This window comes from Marmota monax, unplaced genomic scaffold (assembly GCF_021218885.2).
Source record: "Marmota monax isolate L192 unplaced genomic scaffold, Marmota_monax_Labrador192_F-V1.1 WCK01_AAM20220418_F8-fsc00163, whole genome shotgun sequence".
Lineage (NCBI taxonomy): Eukaryota > Metazoa > Chordata > Mammalia > Rodentia > Sciuridae > Marmota > Marmota monax.
Window position 1 is genome coordinate 3,251,105 of NW_026693660.1, and position 22,414 is coordinate 3,273,518.

The following is a 22,414-nucleotide window of genomic DNA, read 5'->3' on the forward strand; positions in this document are numbered from 1 at the left end:
AATACTTGGGGGCCAAAAATCCACAGGTTCTTGGATTTGCCTGTGTGATGTGTATGTGTGTGAGGGTGGGCATGTGCAGTCCTGGGTGTGAGTTTAGCAGAGTGTATGTGAGAGAGAAGCAGAGAGGAGAGAGCAACATGACTTAGCTCTAAACCCCAGGAAGACTGTGTTGTCACATCTGGGAACAAGGACATCTGGTAAAAAGGACATCTATGTCTAGATGTCTTTACCTCTTGCTTTTTTTAGTTGAATTATTTCACTTTAGGGTTCTGCATCTGCCTTACACATGCTCCATTAAAAATCTGTTTATTCTTTTAACTCTATTAATAAATGATTATTATTTGAGAATTGCAAAGGGATGGATTGAAATATACCAAGAGAAAACTTTGTGTTTGGATGTTTTTGCTATGTCAGCTACATTGGGAAATTATAGCAATGGCTCAAATGCTGAAAGAGTAGTTCTGAGCTAAGTTTACATTGAGAAAGAATGTCTTGGGGGTGGATTAAGAAGACTGTAAAACAACCCTCTCCATGACTGAAAAATAGTACTAGAGAAAAGAATTTAGGTTTTTAAAGGTGTGGGGATGTCTCATGCTTTTATGGCTTTGTGTATGAAACTACTGAGGGGGTGTTGGATTGGGGTTACTTTGTCTTTATGCAGTACATGTAAATAAGAAATCACATTCACTTCTAAGATAGTCTTTGGCGGGGATGATGCTTTATTGCATTTTGCATGTTTTCCCTTCCTTCTGGGTTTCTTCCTATAATATCGAAATATATGTTTTGATATTTTGTAGTTCTTTTAGCAATGATCCATGAATGGTAAGCTTCCTCAGTCTTTATCTGAAATTGTCCCCCCCATCTTCACTCTTGAGTGATGGTTTAGTTGGCTACAGAATTCTGTGTTAGCAATTATTTTTCTTCAGCAATTTAAAGATATTCTATTATCTCCTGGGCCCTATTGTTGCTCTTGAGAAGTCTACTGTCAGTCCTAATGAATAATCACTATTCTGATGTTTTGAAAGATATTCTATGTGTTCTTAGTGTTATGCAGCTTTTTAATGCTCTGTTAAATGTAGATTTTTTTTTTCTTAAAAAAGTCTTGCTTGGACTTGATGAGATACTTTAGTCTAAGAATTCATATTGTTCATCAGTTCTGGAACATTTTCAGTCATTATCTCTTTTTATAATTACATTTATTTTTAACTGTTACATAAAAATATAAAGTTAGGGCTGGGGCTGTAGCTCAGTGGCAGAACACTTGCCTAGCATGTATGAGGCACTGGGTTTGATCTTTAGCACTGCATAAAAAACTAAACAAATAAAATAAAGACATGCTGTTTATCTACAACTATAAAAAAATAAAAAACATAAAATTGTATATTTTAATGGATTAGCATGACATTTCAATATCTATATACCCTGTGCAGTGTTTAAATCACATTCAGTCATATCCTTTCAAATACTACCTCTCCTCCAGTCTCTGTTTTATTTTTCTGGAACTCTATGATTAAAAAAAATATTGATCTTCTTTACTTTACCCTTTCTTTTAAAATGATCTTTCCTGTTATATATTTTATTATTGCTCTTGGTGATAATAAAACACACTCACACACATACACACCACACATGCAAATCCAAGAACCTGTGAATGTTTGGCCCTCAAATATTAGAGAAACTTGTTTCTAAGGGTCTTAGATTTAGAATTTCTGTTCATTTATTTCTGACCTTTATGGCCTTTTTTATCCTCCTCTTCAGGTAATTCTTGTATCTTCCAATTCACTATTTTTCTTCTTGTTTGTATCGAATCTGCTATTTAAACTTTAAACACATTTTTATTTTCAATGATTTTCTAGTCTTAAAAGTTCTATTTTGTTCCTTTTCACATATTTTGTTTTTCTTGTAGTATTTTCCCATTTATGATCTTTATTCCATATTTCAGATTGTTAATTATTTAAAACATATATATTTATGGTGTATTTCAGTTTTATTCCCGATTCTGTCTCTTGGTGAATTATTATCCTGTTGATTGTGGTCACAGACTGTCACTGATGGTGGGCCACTTCCTTCTGTGGCTTGTAAGTTTTGAGTGTGACCCCATCTTTCCTGTGACTTTTTTGCCCTGTGAAGTTCTCAGCACCCTGCCTTGTGGAGGTACTGTTATACTGCTGTTTTGCATCGGCCTCCAGTGGACAATGTTGCTGGTTTTGCTGGTCTGGAAGCAGTTTTTAATGTTTGCTTCTTGACTTGGAGTGCTTATAGCATACTGATGCCTTAATTTATCGGGAGAAAATGTTTTCACATCCAGAATCTCAGTCAGAGACAAGTGGAACATGTATATGGAATGCACTGAATTCATTGTACATCAGAAAACATTTCAATTGTCTGTCGCTGTTGTGTTCACACCCACTCTGATGGACTTCCCTTCCCCATTCTCTGCTGTGATCTCAGGCCTGTCTTAGCTTTCCACTCACATCCAGTTATTAGAACAGTCTCATTTCAATAATTAGGACTCATTTTACAGATATTAAAAAAGTTCAGTCTAGTCTGCTAGAAGCTCTAATTTCATATTCAGTAGACTACTTCAGGCCTTACCCATGACTTTCAGATTTGGACAGGGGAAGAAGGTCAGGGCCTATTTTCTTTCTTCTCCTATATTTTCCCCTCCTCCATTTTAATCAGCTTTTGTGTCACTTTGACCAAAATGCCTGATGAGAACAAATATAAAGGAGGAAAAGTTTATTTTGGCTCATGGTTTCAGAGGTTTCAGCTCATAGGCTGCAGACTCCATTGCTCTGGGCCCAAAGTGAGGCAGGACATGATGACAGAAGGGTAGGACAGAGGAAAGTAGCTCAGGACATGGCAATCAGGAAGCAGAGACCTCTACTTACCAGGAGCAAAATGTAAACCCCAAAGGCATGTCCCTAGTGACCCCTTCTCCTCCAGCCACATCCTACCCGCCTACAGTTACTGTTCAGTTAATCCATATTGGTGGATTAATGAATGCACTGATTAAGTTAAAGCTCTCATAACCCAATCATTTCACCTCTAAATTTTCTTGCATTTTTTAAAACATGAGCTTTGTGGGGGTACCTGGACTACAATGCTTTCCTTTCTTCTGAATTTTCCAGGATTAGGGAAGAGGAGAGGAACCTAGAGACTTCAGGGCTAAAGTCTTTCTCCGTGGTGCTACTTTTGCCTGACATGGCTGGCCACCATGCTATCTGTGATGGTAGGGATTCCATAACTGGTTCTTTCCTAGAGCACCTTTATGGGTTCTTTGATGGAGTTTCTGGGTCTTTCATACTGTTCAGACCCTGTCATGGGTGATGTAGTCCCTGCCAGACCTCGTGAACTTCACAGCCTCTTTCTGCTAAAGCAGCCTTCTTGGGTGGAGCACTTTTATAGTGACTTGAATCCATTTACCTTACAGATCATCAACTCAGCTTGATAGAGGTGACCATATTTAGTTAGAAGTTACAGTTACAGAAGTTACCCCTTGTCACCCATTCTCCTTGTCGGGTCAACACAGCTGCTCCAATTAGCCCCCTGACTGGAGAATTTCCCAGGCAGGAAGCAGGTGCCATTGCTTGGTTTGTTTGTACCCTCTAGACTTGGCCAGACAGGTCAGGACTTTCCCAAGAAGATGGTTCTTCTCTGGGACATTGAGGGTGTGTTCATCACTGCCACTTAGTAGGCATCAGACAGGAGGTGAGAGGCTGGTCTTTTTTTACTATAGGCCTTCCTCCCTCCCCCTAAAGATGCTCCTCTTGGGATCAACCTTCCATGACTTGGGAGAATGAGGGAAGCACTGTCTCCCTGAGCCCACACAGGATTCCTGTGTTTCTAGTGGGTGGGGTGGTTGAGGGAGGTTCAAGGACCATCTTGGCTCATCCAGTCCTGCAGCAAAGTACCTATCCAGTGCCTCTGTTGTCTGAGGGGTATGCCATTGATTGTTCTCGGGTTTGGGGCCTCACCTGGAATTCTGACCAACAGGAACATTCTCAATTAACATTTTTTTTAACCTAAATTTCCTTCTCTCTTCCTTAGTAGGTGGGCAGAGGTTTTAAACCCTTTTTACTGGGGCCTAGCAGTTGTTTTAGGTTCTTGGTTTTATGCCAGAGTCTCAGGTCTAGCTTCTGCTTTGTGGTGTCTCATGATGATGTCTCTGACCCTTTGTACATCTTTCAGCCTAGTCCTGGCCCTTGGGCCCATGGCTAGCTCCTCATCCAACTTTATCACCTGATGCTTAAAGTTTATATTTTCTTTTCCTTTCTGGGACTGAGAATTCCCTCTGCTTTTTATTTAGCTCATATAGTGCAGCATTGTTATTCATTAAAAGAATGAATTTTCCTAAGTATGGCCTGCCATATTGTCAGAACCAGGAAATTTGCCTCTTTGTTTTATAGACCACTATTAACACTTCTGCTTCCATCACAAGAGGGTTGCAAAGACAAGTGAGATAATGGATGTGGACATGCTTTGAAAGCATTGATACATTTATAAGGAAGGGAGTATGATGAATATACCACTACTTGGTTTGTTAATTATTCTCACTTGAACTGGACATTTGGTAGAACTATATTTATAGGAGGAAATTCTCAGAAACCAATGGGCCAAGAGGACCTTTTATAGCTTACCTCCTTAACTACTGCCTTCCCTTCATGGCACCAGGTGAGTTCTAGACTGTCTGATAGAACTTACTCATTTACGTAAATTTTAAATCTTCAGAGTGTTCATCCATTGTTAATTTTAAAAAATATCATTTGGTGTAAAAGACATACATTAGGTTTACATTATAATATACATTTGATAGATCCAGAGTGTTAACTTTCTGTTACTGTAACAAATACCTAAGACAATCAACTTACAAAGAGAAAAAATAAAACTATTTTGGGTCACAGTGTCCCCTTCCAGGGCATATCCCTAATGACCTAAGACCTCTCACTGGGCCCCACCTCTTAAAGTTTCCACCCTCTTTCCCACTTTGGGAACCAAGCCTTCAACACATCTGAACGTTCCAGATCCAAACTGGACACTTAAGCCTTTATTAAGTAAATTAAGTATATCAGACATATACCAGGTATGTCAGGCTGACTTATTCTGCTGTCTTCACTTAGGGAACCCCAGATAGACAGACTATCAGTCATCAGTCAGTCAATCAATCCAATCAATCAATGTTAAATGAGTGCTTACTGTGAGTCTGACACTGTAATAGCCCCTTGGCAGAGGGCATAAACAAGCATAACTAGTTTTGACAGCCATGTATTAAGTGCCTACCAGTTACCAGACAGACACAGTGATGAATTAAACAGATGGGCATCTGCCACCCTAAAGTGTACAGTGGAGCCCCTGGCTGAAACTGCATTAGACTTTCTCAGTGGTATCAATTATTACTGCCATACTTATTTGGGAAGTGAGAAAGTCCTCCAGATTCACAAAACCTTGCTGGATTTGGAGTTCACTCCAAGCACCAAATATATATATATGTAAAACATCTCCCTAGGCCAGCAGTTCAACAGCTTTGGGAATGGGGGGCAGCCGTCAAACACTGTATGAAAGATGATTTCTTATGAGGTCGAGTTGCAATCTCTGTGCCATTGTGGTTCACCTTTGTTTGTAACTTTCCCATTCTGTGCCTTTCCTATTTCTGTGGAAAGGGCTCTTCCCTTTTCTCTCTCCTTTCCCCTGTCAAACATGTCCACAGAAAAAAGTCCCCTGTGATTCTGTTCTTGCTCATCCTGACAATCCTTGGCGTGCCTTGGATGAGCACTGCTCTCCCTGGAGGCCAACTTGATCAAAGGAGAGTTCAGGGTGGGAGGAGAAGGGTCCTTTAAAGGGTGCAGTTAAGAGCTTCTCCAGGAGGGGCGGAGCCTTCCAAGGGAGGCTGGAATCATATTTACATTTTTGTATAAATTTAAGTCATTTTACCTTCTTTCTGAGGTATTTGCACGTTCAGCCTTTTCTCAAATAGTGAAATGAAAGATTTTGTATCTTCTCCAGGAATTTCAGGGATCAGCAAATAAGTTCAGGAAGAATTAGAAAGACTAGTGATCAGTCCATGGATGATTTTACTGAGCCTGTGGTTCCAAATTAAATTAGGCTAAGGATACATCTAATATGACAAATAGATTTCAGATTCTGGGGGGATTCAAGACTGGTTGTGGATGCCTGGAACAGGGTTCAGAACTGTTGTTTACATTCAGGGGAAAGTGTTCAGTGATTGATTACTGATGTCTGCCACAGACAGGATGGAGGTAAGGAAAGGCGATTGGCATACCTACTATTTTGGCCATTCCTCATAGTTAGAGAGATTCTTAAGCTGTATTTTACACAACTGGTTGGTTCAATCAGGTCTCTCAAACAAAGAGGCAAGTCAATGAAAAAGTAAAATTCAGTTGAAATATGTTTGGTACAAGTTGTAAAAAACCTATCCATTTAAAAAATTATCTATTTCATCTTTTATTCAACTAGGTGGGTGAATCATAGAGGTATTTTTACAGGCGAATTAAATCTAAGAGCTTTTAATTTCTGGTCTAACTTTCCTGAAGGAGTCACTAGATAGTATTTTATCATTTTATTGCATTTTCTTTCTCAGTATTTTTCAAAACATCTCACACATATTGCCTCATTTTATTCTCACTTGATCCCTGTGACAGATTTGTTTCTAGTGTAGGTGGGGAAACTGATGCTCAGAGATGATCTGACTCGCGAGAGGTAGCACAGCAAGTCACAGCTGCTGTCCTTTGCACCATGAACTCTCTGTGACTCCTCTGGGGTCTCCTTGAAGGAGTAGAAATTTCCATGCAGTTGGTGATTGTTGATGTACTCTCTCAGGGCAAGAGACTGTATGTTGGTGCAGTGACTCAAAATAGCTGTCTATTCCCTGCTTAAGGCTTTGTCCTTTCAGTGGCAATCCAATGAATTAGACCCCACTGCTTCGATAAAATACTTTGGAGTTTATAGGATGGAAAATTTTGTTGGGAATGAAAATAGCCCGTAGCCATTCATACCCTAAAGTTGTCAGCTAATGGCGTCTGAGTCACCTCCTCCTCATCTTCTGGCACCCGTAGGGGGCCTCCCTGTGGTCCACCTAGAGTGGTCCGAGCTTGGCCATATTTGGCTTTCTAGAGCGCGTTTGCTTTGGAAGTGCCTTTCAACCTGCCAACACCCAAGCCGGGACCCAGAGCAAGCCATGCATTTAAATGGCCAGGCTGTGGAGAGAGCTCAAGTGGAGACGGCCAAGGGATGTGGGGCCATTTACTTAACATAAATCAGCTCTCGGCATGCGAGTGCCTTAATGCATTCCTTCAATTATAAACAATTTAGAGTTATGACAGCCAGCATCTTCTCACCCCCTCTCTCTCTAGCCCAGGCCTCCATTTGGATTTGTTTCTATAATCAGGGACTTTGATGATTGAAAGGATGGTGAGGAGACCATCGGATGAAGAATCAGATCTTGTTTATGGAGCCCTTACTCCTGGAGCAGGACCTGCTCCACAGGTACAGTCAGAGCATGAGCCCTGCTTGTTCCTCCTGGGGGGCGTTTGGCCCAGAGTATCACATCACTATCTCATCTAATCCTCACTTCTCATTTATGAAGGGGAGACGATGTAATAGATTATGTAACAGATTATAATGCTATTATCCCCATTTTCCATAAAAAAAAAAATCAAGGTCCCAAGAGTTTAAGTAATTTGCCTAAGGTCACTCAGCCAATAGACAGCAGAGCTGGGATTTGAACCAAGACACCCTCTTCTCTGAGCCCTTGCTCACCAAAAGCCCTGTCATAATTATGTCGTTTCTCTTCTAATGTGGGTAGTTTCTTGCTGGGCTGTTGACATTCTCCTCAGTTGCTTAAATAGCAGCCCGTATACTGGCAGAACAAGCCTGTGGACACTGTGCAGACTGTCCCCCAGCCACGGGAAACTTAGGGTTAGGAATGTGGGTTGTCATGGAAGTTAGTGTCATTGTGATGGACTTGTCCTTGTCCCAACCCCAGATTTAGAGCAGTGAAAGTTGGGGTCCCCGAGTCTTGGTTCTTGCTTTGGCCCCAGGTCCCGCCTGGGAGTGAGTGTGCCAGGGTTTGGGCTTGGGCTTCTGCTTGCACCATGGAGCACCAACAGCCAAGGGAATCCATTTTGGTATAAACAGAGGTAGGTATATTTAGAAATAATCTCTAGAGACTGTCATATGTGTTTATCTGCATGCTCAGAGATAAAAGTCAGGGAGGTGGGTCAGGAAGAAAATGCTTGCGTTGACATCCAGTTGACACATGGCTCTTTCCCAGGGACACAGGGCAGCCTGATACACAGGGTCTATTTTAGGGTCTTTCTTTATCAGTTTGGAATTGTCACTGTCTGCACTGCAGTAAAAGACTAGCCTGGATCTGCCTCTGCTGACTTGGAAAAAAAAAAAAAAAGATCATCGCACTGGCTCCCCTGGGAGTCGCAGTCTTTCCCCAACACGCTCACATGTTGTAGGGCTCTTTATTTTCTTTCCCCAACCCACCCGCAGATGTAACCTTCTGATTCACTGTCTAATTTAGGGCAGAAACTTGCAGAGCAATGTCAAGAGGGTCTGTTTTCACTTCTGGATGTTACACATGCTTAATGTTCTTGCTTTGAATGCATTCCAAGAGGATACAATAAATAAAGGGGCATGCACATTTCCATTGCTGTGGCTGCATGGCTCGTGTGGACTCTGTTGCTCAGGGGACAAACCACATTTCTTTTTCTCCCTTCCCATTTCCTTCTTCCTCCCCTTCTCCCCCTCCCAGCCTCTCCAGTCTCTCCTTCCTTTTTGCCTCCCTTTCTCCCTCCCAACCTTCTCTCCCCCTCCCTCCCTTACTTCCATCCGCTCCTTCTTCCTTCCTTCTCTTGTTAAACTAAATAGATTTCTCATTCATTAGACAAACCAGTTTTCCAAGGGATGGGAGAGGGCACTCTACACCGTGTATTTTGCACTCATACAGTTATTTGCCTCTGGCTTTTCTTCCAAGTTGATTCTCAGGTATCCTAGACTCTTGAACTGGGACCATTGCTGTTTTCTTCAGGATGACCCAATGACTCTTATTTGATGGAATGGGACTTCTTAAGTGGCTTACCCTGTTTGGAAGGCCTTGGATACCTCCTGCTTTTTGTATACATAAAGCTGTGTTTGAAGGACCTTGAGTTCTGCTCCACAGGACTTTGCACTGCAAGGGAAATTGAGAAGGGCCTCATGGGCCAAGTACCCATAGAATCTAGGAGAGGGTCAGAATCACTGGCTGGGACAAGACAAACTGTCATAATCTGAAACAGATGCTCAGCTGGGTTTATGTGTTATGAATAACTGGCTGTAACTTAATGCTTAGCAGTGAGGTTGACCAATATTCAGTACAAGATGTTGCCCACTTGAAGGAAGAATGGACATTTGATTTAGGATGTGCATCTTTTATGATCAGTTGGGAAATTTAATTTAGGAGCAATGAATAGCTGTGTGAGTTTGCGTGTGTCGGGTTGGTGAGAATTTTAAGCATTGCCTTTAGATTTGAATATCAGTTAACCTTCTAGGCAGATGTTTCACATTGGAGAACCTCATGTATAAAAATGATACGGGCATTCAGATTTTGCAGTCCCTTGTAGCACTTTAAAAAAATTTTTTCCTCTCCTATCTTTTTTAAGGGAAAGGAGAGACTTTAATGTATGCATAGTTAGTCCAAGGAACATAATATTTTATACTGCAGTTTTTAATTTTTATTAACTTTTTAAGAGGAAAGGGAGTGTTTTGGTTAGACTGGGCTGAGTTGGGATTTGGAAATAAAAATAGCCTCACTTCACTGTATATGGTGTATGCCAGGCCTTAAATTAGGAATTTCATATGAGTGTTATGAAATTCTCGTAAGAGTGCTGTGTATAGAGGTGAGTGTTTTAAGTGAATAGAGAATATGTGAAAAATAGCTAATACCATGGTGGCCCCTAGAAGTTTGAATCTGGATATCATCGTATAGGTTTTGGGGTTTGGGAATGGGGAAAGGTTATAATAGCCTCAGGCCTCTGAGAATGTGGGGAGCTGGAATGGAGCCCTTGCACAAAGCCCAGAACCTCAAGAGTTTCCTGTTTATGAAAGGGAGATGGGAAAACCATTTATTCCTCTGGAGTAAACATCAAGGAAGCTTACTGTCTCAATTGGGCTTACAGAATCACTTACAAGAAAGAAATACTAGGCCCCAGCACTCACAGGCGTGGAGTGTGAATTTATGGCCATGTGCTGCATAGCATTTGGTCAAGGGTGAACCACATATAATGGGGTCCCTCCAGATTATATGGCCTAATGATATTGTAGCCTCAGTCTGTGTAGGTACACTATGATGTTTGCACAGGATGAAATCACTTTCTGATAGCATTCTCAGAACATATTCCCATCGTCAAGTGAAATATGACTGGACTTACACATTACAGGAAATTCAGGATAAAAGCTAACATGACAAATAAGTCTAGGATACTGATGGATCAATAATGAAAATCTGGTGTAGACATACTTCTATAGGCTAAATTATGTCCCCTCAAATTTATATATTAAAGTCCTAATTCTCAATGCAATGGTATTTTGAGATGGGGACCTTTGGGAATATTAGGTTTCCATAAGGGTCATGAGGGTGAAGCCCTGAGGCTGAGATTAGTGCCGTTATAAGAAGAGATGCCAGAGAGATTGCTCTAACTCTTTCTCCTTGCCATGTGACAAAGTAGTGAGAAGATGGTTGTCTACAAGCCAGAAGGAGAGCTATTACCAGAAACCAACCATGCAGGTATCCTGACCTTGGACTTCCATCTCCAGAATTGTGAGAAAATACATTTCTTCTTCTTAAGCCACCCAGACTATGGTGTTTCGTTATGACAGAGACACATACACTGGCATATTATTCAGCCTTTAAAACGAAGAAAAATGAACCTTGATAACCTTATGCTAAGTGAGGACAAGAAAATAAATATACTATGATTCCACTTGTATTAGGTATCTAATGTAGTCAAACTCTTATAAAGTAGAATAGAGTCTCTAGGGGCTGGGAAGAGGGATAAAGGGCAATAGATCTGTTCATGACAATGTGTGTGTAGTTTACACTAGTTTACTGTTCATTTTGAAATGGTTAAGATGGCTGTCTTGGTTACTTTGGCTTCTATAATAAATTATAGCTTGGGTGGCTTAAAAACAAATACTTCACACTTGGGGGTTAGGATTTTGACATGATTTTTTTGGGGGAATAAACATTTTGTTTATAGAATGGCAATTTTTTTCCAAACAAAACAAAACAAAACAACAACAACAATAACAAAAACACACAAAAAAACTAGATCTAGGATAACTTATACCCATAGGGCCTTTCAAAAGTGAGCACAAAAAACTGACTCATGCCTCTATAACTCAAGGGCCTTCAGCCTTTCATAAAATAAGCAATCCTGGCTGCAAATGAGATAACAATTAAAAAAAACATCAAAATAAATAACGCACGAGGAAGACTCAGCAAGTACAACAAGCAGAATTACTATACCAAAAACTCAAGTAACAGCACAAATTGAAGACGGTCTAAAAATAAACTTGTTTAAAATAATTAATGAGATAGAAAAAGAAATATAGAACATAATAAAATACTAGCATTATATAAAAAAAGAAGATTGGAAAGATTGTACTTCTAGAACTCAAAAACACATTGAAATGAATAATTTTATGTCTGGGTTAAACATCAGGTTAAATATAGCATAAGATAAAATCAGCAGGTTGGAAGGTAGAGCTAAAGAAATAGCCCAGAATGCAGCATGGAGATACAAAATACTGCATAATGAAAGAACAGTTGAAAGAACTGGAGGAAAGAATGAAAAGATTCATTATATGTTTTAATAGAGTTTGTGGAGACAGTGAAGAGAATGATGAGAAGGCATTACTCTAAAAGATAATGCCAAGAATATTTCAAAATTTAAGAAAGATATTGATTTTTACATGGTAATAGCACACTGAGTATTGAATAAGGTAATTAAAACCACATCCACCTCTAGATACTCAATGTAGAAAACTACTTAAATGTCAAAAAAATGAGAAAATCTTAAAAGCAAGCAGGGAGGAAAGACAGATTATCTCTCTACAAACAGCAGACTCCATCAACCACAGTAGAGGTCAGAAGATAGTGAAATAACATCTTCCAAGTGCTCAGTGAATATCAAACTCAAATTCCATATAAAGCTAGATTATCATTTAAGAGTTAGGATGAAGAGACATTTTTCATATAAATGAAGACTGGTAGTATATACCTCTCTACTGATGCTCTCTGAAAGAGCCACAAGGGACATGTTTTATAAAGAAGCGTTAATTATCTTTTAAAGAAGACTAAGATGTGGGATGATTCAAAATTAAGGTGCTTTTCAACATGAAGCAACAATAAGGTAGAGGGCCAGGGACAGATGGGTTGGGGCAAAGTTCAGAATTTAATGTATTATGAAATTTTGCTATTTTTCAGAGGGCTAATGAGTTACTATTTAAAATATGTCATAATTCAAAAGAAAAAAGAGAAATATCCAGACATTGACCTTTGGCCATGATCATCATTAGCAGAACAGCAGCTGACCTATCCTGAGTTCTTACTGTGTACCAGTGTCTTTCATTTAGTCACCCAGTAACTATATGGAAAAGGGAATGTTCCCACTTTGGGAGGTAAGGTAACTGGGGCATGTTTGCCTTCATATTCTCATCACTTAGAATGACATAAAGCAGTAGTATATGGTCTGTAAAAATGTGGGCAACCAGAACCACACTGAGGTTAAAATACAGTGAACTTGCCCATGATAACACCATTGTTCTCACTCAAGTCTGCCTAACCTCAAAGTCCCTGCTCTTTTCTCTGGAGTGCTGTGCCCCTCACTGTTCCCTTCTCTGGCTAAATGCCTTTCTGGAAGAGTCAGAAATTGGCTTTGCACTCCTGTGCCTGGATGTCCCATTTTTTCTCTCTCACACATTCTTTGGCTGGTGGGACTTTTCCCATTCAGACCTGATGCCCTGGCTGTGTTGTTACCATGTGTCACATGGACCAGCTGAGTCTCCTCAATCCTTGTTTTGATTTCAACAAGCCTGGGCTCGCTATCTGTCCCCAGTTTCCATGTGGTACTCAGACAACATCACCAGCACGGGGTTGCTAGGAAATGCAATCGTGATCATAGCATGTGGAGCACGTGTCCTCTCTCCTCCCTCCCGTACACACCTGTCTTTACCATCTGTTCAGGATGCTTCTGGCACCTTGACCCTGCCATACTGAGATGCTCCACTGCATTCTGGACTGCAGATTGTAGAGCTTGGATTTCTTTAATTATCAGTGAGAAAACCAGTTCCTGGGGTTGCTAAGCTACACTGGACCCTGTTCTAGTCACACACTGAAGAAGAGGTGCCAAGAATGAGATGTCCCATGTCCAGGGAATTTTCATTCGGTTTCTTTTGAACAAAAAGACTTATTCTGCTCAAGTTTACTTTGTAACCTTCATGCATGTGGACACATATTTATGTGCATACACACATATGCACACACACGTGTGTGTGTGTGTGTGTACTTTCACGTATATACACATGCACATGTAGAATTAACTAATTAAGTCTATGAAAAAACATATATGTTATCTGTTGTTTGCCTTTTGGCCCTCTGGCTTGTTTAATCCTGGGCCATGCTGTTTGGTTTCCTGAATTGCCAGTTAATTTCAGGACCAAACAGTGAATCAGCTAACCCACATGACCTGGCTTTAACACAGAATAAAAGCAGAGCTCTGGATGTATTTAGGTTCTTGTTATTGACAATCGCATACAGTGTCATCATTCTTCTGAGAATTTTTCTTGGTGCATTTGGGCAGACCTGAGATCAAATTCATACCAGAAGCATTCCTGATTTAAATAACCAGCATTAGCAGGCCTGGTGGACAGATGGTGTCTTAAAGGCAAACAAAGGCTCTTGGCTTGATGCTGATGGAAGCCATGGGCTCCTCCAAGCCCTCTGCTTTCCTCCAAATGCTGTAGATACCAGCATTGCCAGGACAGTCCTGTTACTGAGGCCTGTGTCCTGTGGTATTGTGGCTAAGAAAGAGCATTTCATCTTCTCTATGTAAGTGCCAGAGGATCAAGTATACCATTCCTAGGGACAGTTGAGGTGGATGGAAATGGCATTCAACTTGGAGTTGTAAGAGCTGGGTTTATATTCAGACTCAACCAGTCATCTCAGGTGTGGTTTTGGTAAAGCCTTTGAACTCAAGTTTCTTTAGCTGGGAATTTATGGTATTTCTCTTCATATTGTAAAAAGAATTGAGTGAGATGATGCAGGAGGAAAAGCTTTGTAAATCTTAAAACACAATACAAATATGAGGCATTGTTACTCTCAGTGCTTGGAGGACGTATTGTGGGAAGTTAATGGCCCTTGCTGTACCATATTTCAGTGCCAGGAACGTTGAGAGCTGTCAATAAATATTGATTAATGATGAGGTGTGGAACCCAGTGCTTTATAAATTAAATGCATGCATTCATTGAGCAAATATTTATTGAGTAGCTACTAAATGCCAGGCACTGGGAATATATCAGTGAATAAAACAAGTAGAATTGTAATTAACATTTCCTTTGGCCTTCACAGAATTAGAAGAATTACGTGTATTATTTTCATAAAGTTAATTTTATTCAATAAAGAATTGGTCTTTACACTATATCTGTCCCGCTTTTGGTGTTAAAATGTCTTTTCTTTGGGGCAGTGATGGTGATAGCAGATGGTAGTTGATTTTTTGAAAAATCTCTTATGTAGTAAAAATAAGAAAAGGTGTTACCGGTCCTTGAAATTCAAAAGCCTAGGAGCCACTCACCCGGCCCAGTCTCCCACCCTATGCAGACTTGGCATTCTTCCCAGGTGTCATCTAGTTGGTGTGTGGATAATTCTGGAGAAGGGGACCTCACTATCTTCAAAAGGCAGCCCTTCCAGTTTTAAATAGCCTTTATCTTTTGAATATCCTTTTTAAATATTAAGTTGAAATCTGTCGTCCAATAATGTCTTCTCAGCAATCTTCTTCCATCTGGAGCCACAAAATCCACTGACTTCATTTCCTTTAGCTCTTCAGATTTATAAAGCAGGTTACCATGTTCCTTGTAATCATATTTTCTGGGATGTTAGTCCCCACTTTCTCTTCTCAACTTCTTTTGGCCTCATTCCTCCCTCTTCGCCCTCTCCTTCCACCTCTTCTGGCCACCTTCCACTCTGCCAGGAATCTGCTGCCCAGCAGGGACCCAGGGCTTAGCTGTGGGCTGATTTGTGCTGAGTGCTCAGCCTGCTCCTTCCCCTGTCCTGGGCTTTGAATGCACATGAAGGAAGTCAAGACTGCCTTTGCCTTTTTGGCAGCTCTGCTGTCCTGTTGACTCATTTTATGTTGAAGTCTCCTACCCGCCCCCAGCGGTCCCCCTCCCCGAGTTAGCCCCTTGTCATATAAATTGCTGATAAGTCAGAGTTCCTCCTACCCTGTGTTTAGGCAGTGCAACTTTTTCTTCATCTAAGTGCAGTCCTTTATAGTTCATGCCTATTATATTTCATCTTGTCACTTTGGACTGTGGTTTCAGCATGTTGAGGTCCTCTGAATCCTGATTCAACCTTCCAACTTACTAGCTATTTCTCCCAGATTTGTGTCAGCAGCATATTTGACAAATTTGTCTTCATCCAAAATTTTAATTCAGTGTTAAAAGAGTGAGAGTCAAAGACAGAGCTCTGGGTCACATCAGAAGAGACATCCCAAGTTTAAATGCATCTGTAACTCAGTGCCTGAGGCATCTGTGCAGAGAATCAGTGCATCTGTGAGTGCACACATCAATCCTCAGTGTGTCTTTACTAACTACAGACCACCTAAGTGTTATCTGCGCTGTTGCTATGTCAACTCTATTTCTAATTATTTTGCATATGTATATTTTGATACCAGGGATTGAACCCAGGGTTGCTCAACCTCTGAGCCACATCCCCAGCTCTTTTTGTATTTTTATTTAGAGTCGGGGTCTCGCTAATTTGCTGAGGCTGCCTTTGAACTTATGATCCTCCTGTCTCAGCCTGTGGAGCTGCTGGGGTGTGCCACCAAGCCTGGCTGTTTATCATCTTAGGGTGATGTCAACCATGCCTGTTATTGAGCCATCATTGGTATGATTATGACTTTCAAGTTTACTTTTTCTGCTCAAATATGTCTCAGGTTCACAGTTTTAATTTTTTTTTTTTTTTACTGGACATATCTAGAATGTTTCAAGTTTTTAAAAAAATCCGTTCTTTATCTTCCTGCCCTTTAAAGCCTTCTTCTCCCTGTGTGATCACTGTTATTTCGGTGATAGTGCCACTGGGTTGGTCAATCCAGATTCCTGGGAGCTATTCTCAGTACCTTTGTTTCTCTTCACACTCCACAGCTAATCCAATCAGTTGGTCTGAAATTCTTCTTCCTTAATGCTGCATAATCCACCCCTCAGACTCTGATCTGCCTGTCCTATACAATTGTAACAGCCTTCTGGCTAGATTCCCCATTCCTGGTCTTACTCCTAGCTCATCACTGACTATGTCATCAGAAAGCAGAAGCACAAATTGTATTTTTTCACTGGCTCCCTGTCCACTGTAGATGGTGGCTGATTCTTCATTGTCCAGACTTTATCTTACCAACCTAATCACTGTCCCTTCTACTGATTCTGCACTGTAGAGGTACTGTCTACTGCTGGTTCCTAAGTGCAGAATGTTAACTTGCACTTTGCACATGCTGTTCTCTTTACTTTGAATGCTTTTCCACGCTTTCTAGTCAACTTACCTGTACTCTTGGACTCTGGCCAGGCATTCCCTCCTTTGGAACTCTTTTCAAAGCTTCAGACTGAGTTTGGCATCTCCTTTTCTGAGCTGCCATAAGCATACCCATTAGACAACTTGTCACATGGTAGAATAACTGCTTGTCTGCCCTTCCTACTTGGTCAGGGCCCTTCTAGGGCAATGACTGTGTCTGCTTATCATTGTAGCCACAATTCCTAGCACATAGTAGGCACTAAGAATTTATTGAGCAAACTGGTGAATGAATGGCCTGAAAAATCATTTCCAATTTAACTGGGACCAAGTGACCATTCATTTCCCTTAGCAATACTCTGATTCTGTGTCTGTGGCATCCTTTGATTTACTGGCCTTGTAATTCTATTACAAAAGGAAAAAAGGTAATTTGACGTTGATTAGGTCTTCTTTTTTTTTCCATAGGTGTTTCATCTGATTTCTAATTCACTCTAGGATTTTAAACTCTGCTTTTTCTGCTTAGTTACGTGTTTGTTTCTTTGACCCTGTATTAGTCAGCAAAGGCAACTAATCATAACAAACAGCCCCAAATCTCCTTGTCTTGGCACAGTAAGTTTATTTTTTTCAGTGGTGCCACAGTCCAGGGCAGGTATTCCTTGTCAGGTGGCCTTGTCATGGTGACTCAATGACCCAGTTTGTTTTCTTCTTATAGCTCTGCCCTGTTCCTGTCTTTGGAGTCCTCCCCATGATGTATGGGAAGAGAAAAAGGAGTGTGCATGTGAGAGAGATGTGTGGGAGGGTCTCACAGGCCTGGCCTGCAGGTTGCGCACCTTCACTTCTGCTTTCATTTCATGGCCATATGCAACTCTGGGGAGACTGGAAGGTGTAGGCTGGCTGTGACCCTAGCAAGAAAGAGGGGATGCAGGTATGAGTGAGCATGAACAGTCTCTGCCATTGCACCTGTTCTTAGGTTCTGGGCTCAGGTTTTCAGGCTGCATTCCAGGGTCCTTCTTGTCCAGGGCTCTGTGCTGCGAGCCCTTGGATTTTTGGTCTTTGCTCTTTGCCTTCTGTTCTCTCAAACCCTCTTATCAGGTGGAACTTCTCTTTGCTTGCTGACTTGTCTGGATTCCACTCCTCCTCTCTCCAGTTTCCTAGAACCTCCTCTTTGCTTTGCTCATGTGTCTGTGTCTGGATCGTCAGATTTCTGGTACCTGTCAGGTGTGTTTCTGGGGGGACAGCTCACCCTGATCCAAGTCCCAGCATGATAGAGGTGAGTCCTTTCTCTTTGTCCAGTGCTGAGAGTCTTGGATCTGGATTCAAACTCTATTTTAAGAGACAGGGAGCTTGGAATTGCAGTCAAAGAGCCACTAGAAAAAAAATCCAGCCTTTAGGAAGCCAGATGAGTTAGTGCTGGATGTCTTAAAGAAGACAAGCCTCACATTTTATTGTGGTCTTTAGGTAAGAGATAAAGGCAAAATTCTCAATTTCCAGAACTTGGGGATATTGTTATGGGTTCCTGAGAAAGGGTAAAGAATGTGCTTTCCTGGAAAAACTGAGTGGGAGATCCCATCTCAGGTGCTCTGGAAGTAATCCACTGGTGTGTGTGTGTGTGTGTGTGTGTGTGTGTATGTGTGCGCGCGCGCACACGCGTGCAGGAAACAGATGAGCAATCTTAAAATCTTTCTCATTCTGTGATGCTTTAAAAAAGAGGTGGGTATTATGCTTTTGACTCATACCTCTTTTGAGAGATGCTCAGATTTATTACTAAATGATTTCATAAACAGAAGGGGTATTGTCTTATAAGGTTTCAGGAACAATAATGCCTGAAATTCTATGCTTTACACTCTCATCAACTCACTCTTCAGGTTACACACTGGAACAAGCCACTTTCCTCTTCTTTTGATGGTCTGTTAAGTGGTGATGGGAACAACATGATCTTTCAGGTTTCAGTGAGAAGTAATTCATGTTTCTAACATGCTTTAGAATATGTGAGTACAACATGCCTATGGGAATTCAAAATACAATTGTACTTTTGTTAGGTGCCTGTCTCTGTATCTTGGTTCTTTGCTTCTTGCCTTGAAATATGCAGGGTTTTTTTTTTTTTCAAATACTGTTGCTGTTGTTGTTATTATTATTATTTCTGTGCTGGGGATGGAACCCAGGCCAAGTGCATGCTAATCAAGGGCTCTATTGTTGAGCTATAGCCCTAGCCCACAAATAGCACTTCTAAGAAGTAGTTCCTTAAATTTGTGTTCCTCTCCTGTTGAGGACTGAAATGGAACCCTCTGCTGGGTTGGGAGCTAAGGAGGAGGGGGAGGAGGCAGAGGAGGCTGGAAGCCAACACATTCAAGCCAGGGACCTCACTACGAATAAAGGCCATGAGCAAGGTAGTTAAAGCACATGCTTTGATGCCAGGCTGCTTGGTTTGAACTGGTGGCTGTGGGCAAATTAGTTATCCCTCGTGCCTCATTTGTCTCATTTGTGAAATGGGCATAATCATGATGCCTAACTTATGATGATGTTATGAGGATTAAATTATTAATATACATAAAATCACAAGAACAGGGTGTGGCCCATGGGAAATAGTCTGTAAATATTAACTATTATTTTTAGCAAAAATTTCAGGCAGGGGCTAAGGCCATGAGCAAGGTGGTTAAAGACTGTGGATCAGTGGTAGAGTACTCGCCTGGCATGTATGAGGCACTGGGTTTGATCCTCAGCACCACATAAAAATAAATAAAATAAAGGTATTTTGTCCACTTACAATTAAAAAATTAAAAATAAAAAAAAGAATTTCAGACAGGTACCAGATACCTGTCTCAGATGCCTTCTCCTTTGTTACTTGTTGAATAAATAGCCTCCTCTTAGGTATTTCGAGGGACCCAGGGCTGACTTCATTCTTACATACCCAAGAAGGATTCCCACTGTCCTCAGGCTAGCTTGGGTTATGTGAGGAGAGGACCATCAATGCACGGAGAGGCCAATTTTTGAGTTTATAGGGTTTAGTTGAAGTGGTTATTATATGTAATCGCAGCATTGAGGGAGCCTCAGAGGGCTCTGCTGTGCCAGGCAGGCCGGGAGCGTGTGCTCTGTTGGTATTCTAAAATGAGTCAAGACAGTGCTAACGTGTAGGGAGGGCTGTTTCCAGACCCGTGTTATTACTTCTGGGAGAATCTCTGGGGCTCTGAGACTTTGTACTTCTCAGTCTAACCAAATTGAAGCTGTCCCCCTTTCCTGGTGAGTCGTTCTACTTTAACCTCTGATTCAGTGTTCTCGAGGGACTTAACCTGTTTAATGCACAATGAGGAAGGTCAGGCAGGGGCTAGAGAAGTGGTGTGATATGAGCAGATAGATAATAACTGTATGGTGTCACTTGCAGTCTGGGCCTTTTCCACATGCCCTTATTTCCCCTCCCTGTCTCCTGACCCTGGGGTAAGCCATGCGTGAGGACGGAGGATTAAGCACCACTTTGTAAGAATAGGATTCATCAGTAGGGGTCAAAGGTCATTCTTTTCTGAAAAATTAAATCCAAACAGATGTTCATTGGGGGTGCCTCCCATTGGTAGAGCACAATACCGGGGTTTATGGGAGATGGTTGGAGTAGTAAGACCTGACTCCTGTCTTCAGGGAGCTCACCATCTCCTGGGGGAGACAGACACATGAGTGAAAGAGGTGGCGGAGAGTGTGGGTCATGAAGGTGTGAGAATGGAGCTGTCACACATGCTCCACTGTAAGAGTTCTGAGGGTCCCGCTGTGCTTACCTGGTGCATGTTAAGTATCCAGAGACTTTTACATTGAAAATAATTTTTTTCTGTTGTTAATAACACATAGCATAAGCTACCATCCATAATATAAAACGACCATAACATAAACTACCGTTTTGAAGTGTGCAGTTAACTAGTGTTAACTATATTCACATTGTTATGAAACAGATCTCCATAAAATTTTCATGTTAACAAACTGAAACTCTGGGTGCCCATCAAATTTCTCTTTTCTTCCCTTCATCCCCTGATAACCACTGTTTTACTGTTTCTGAGTGTGATAACTGTAGATCCCTCATGTAAGTCGTATCGTGCAGTATTTGTCATCTTAAGACTGGCTTATTTCACTTATATAATGCCCTCTACGTTCATACACGCTTTTTTTTTAGTTGTAGCTAGACACAATACCTTTTATTTTATTTATTTATTTTTATGTGGTGCTAAGGATCGAATCCAGTGCCTCACACATGCTAGGTGAGTGCTCTACCAGCCCCCAGTAATTCATTTTTAAGGCTGCATAATATTCCATTTTATGTACATACCACTGCTTATCCTTTGACTGATAGGCATTCAGATTGTTTTCACCCATTACTTACTGTAAATGATGATACTATGAACATGGGTGTGCAAATATCTTTTTGAGACTCTGCTTCCAGCACTTTTAGATTTGTATCCAGAAGTGGGATTCCTGGATCATAGTAGTTCTACTTTTGGGGGGGGATAGGGGTACCAGGGATTGAACTCAGGGGCACTCCACCACTGAGCCACATCCCCAGCCCTATTTTGTATTTTATTTAGAGACAGAGTCTCACTGAGTTGCTTAGCGCCTCGCCACTGCTGAGGCTGGCTTTGGATGTGTGATCCTCCTGCCTCAGCCTCCTGAGCTGCTGAGATTACAGGCATATGCCATCATACTGGCTGGTAGTTCTATTTTTAACTTTTTGAGGAACCACCACGTTTTCCATAGCACTGTGCCATTTCACTTCCAACCAACAGTGCGCGATGGCTCCAACTCTCCATACCCTCTCCAACACTTACTTTCTTTTTTTTTTTTTTTGATGCTTTTTGGTCCTAAAGTGTGAGATAAAGCTCACTGTAGTTTTGATTTTTATTTTGCAGATGATTAGTGATGCCGACCACTTTTATATCACCTTTGGAGAAATGTTTATTCATTTAAAAAAATTTCTCTTTGTACTGGGGATTGAACCCAGGTCTCTGCATATGCTGAGTGCATGCTGTACTACTGAGCTGTATCCTCAGCCCCTTTTCCCATTTAAAATAAAAACTCAAGCTTTATTTATGTCTGTCCATACCTCTTAATCACTTGGGATTGGCCTGTTTCTGCAGCAGTGGTCAATCCAGTCCTGCACTAACAGAAACAGTAGCAGGTGCTTCCCCTTCAAGAAGTCCTAAAATATGGGTTACTTATTCTCATTGGCCAAATAACCAGGATCCTCTGGAAACACTTCGCTCTGCCCCTATCCTGCTGCTTTCAGTCTGATGATTTTATACAGATGAGATGCTGGGTGTGTAAGTTTCCTATCGCTGCTGTAACAAATAGAATGACTTAAAACAACACAAACTTATTATCTTGTACTTCTGGAGGTCGCAGGTCTAATGGGCTCACTGGGCTGTATTCCTTCCAGATGTTTTAGGTGAAGAATCTTTCCTTCCTTTCCCCGCATCCCTTGACTCCAGGCCCCTTCCTCAATCTGCAAAGCCAGAAGGGAAGCATCTTCTCTCTGCTTTCCTGTCTCCATGATAAGGACTCTGCTGATTTTACCAGACCCACCTGGATAATCCAGATAATTTCCCCTTCTCAAGGTGCTTAATTTATTTGTAGCTGCAGAGTTTCTTTTACTGTGGCAGGCAGCCT

The 22,414-nt window shown here is 41.2% G+C and overlaps 1 protein-coding gene across 34 annotated transcripts in view; it reads left to right on the top strand.

Annotated features, from left to right (window-relative positions):
• Positions 1-22,414, top strand: part of Cacna1c (calcium voltage-gated channel subunit alpha1 C) — a 699,954-nt gene that overhangs the window by 95,705 nt on the left and 581,835 nt on the right. Inside the window, exon 1 of one of the 34 annotated variants that reach the window (XM_058584170.1) lies at positions 1,896-7,503. The exons of the other annotated variants lie outside the window; for them this stretch is intronic. The gene's annotated coding sequence lies outside the window, so the exon portion shown is untranslated. Of the gene's footprint in view, positions 1-1,895; positions 7,504-22,414 lie in introns of those variants that run through there. 34 annotated transcript variants of the gene reach the window in all.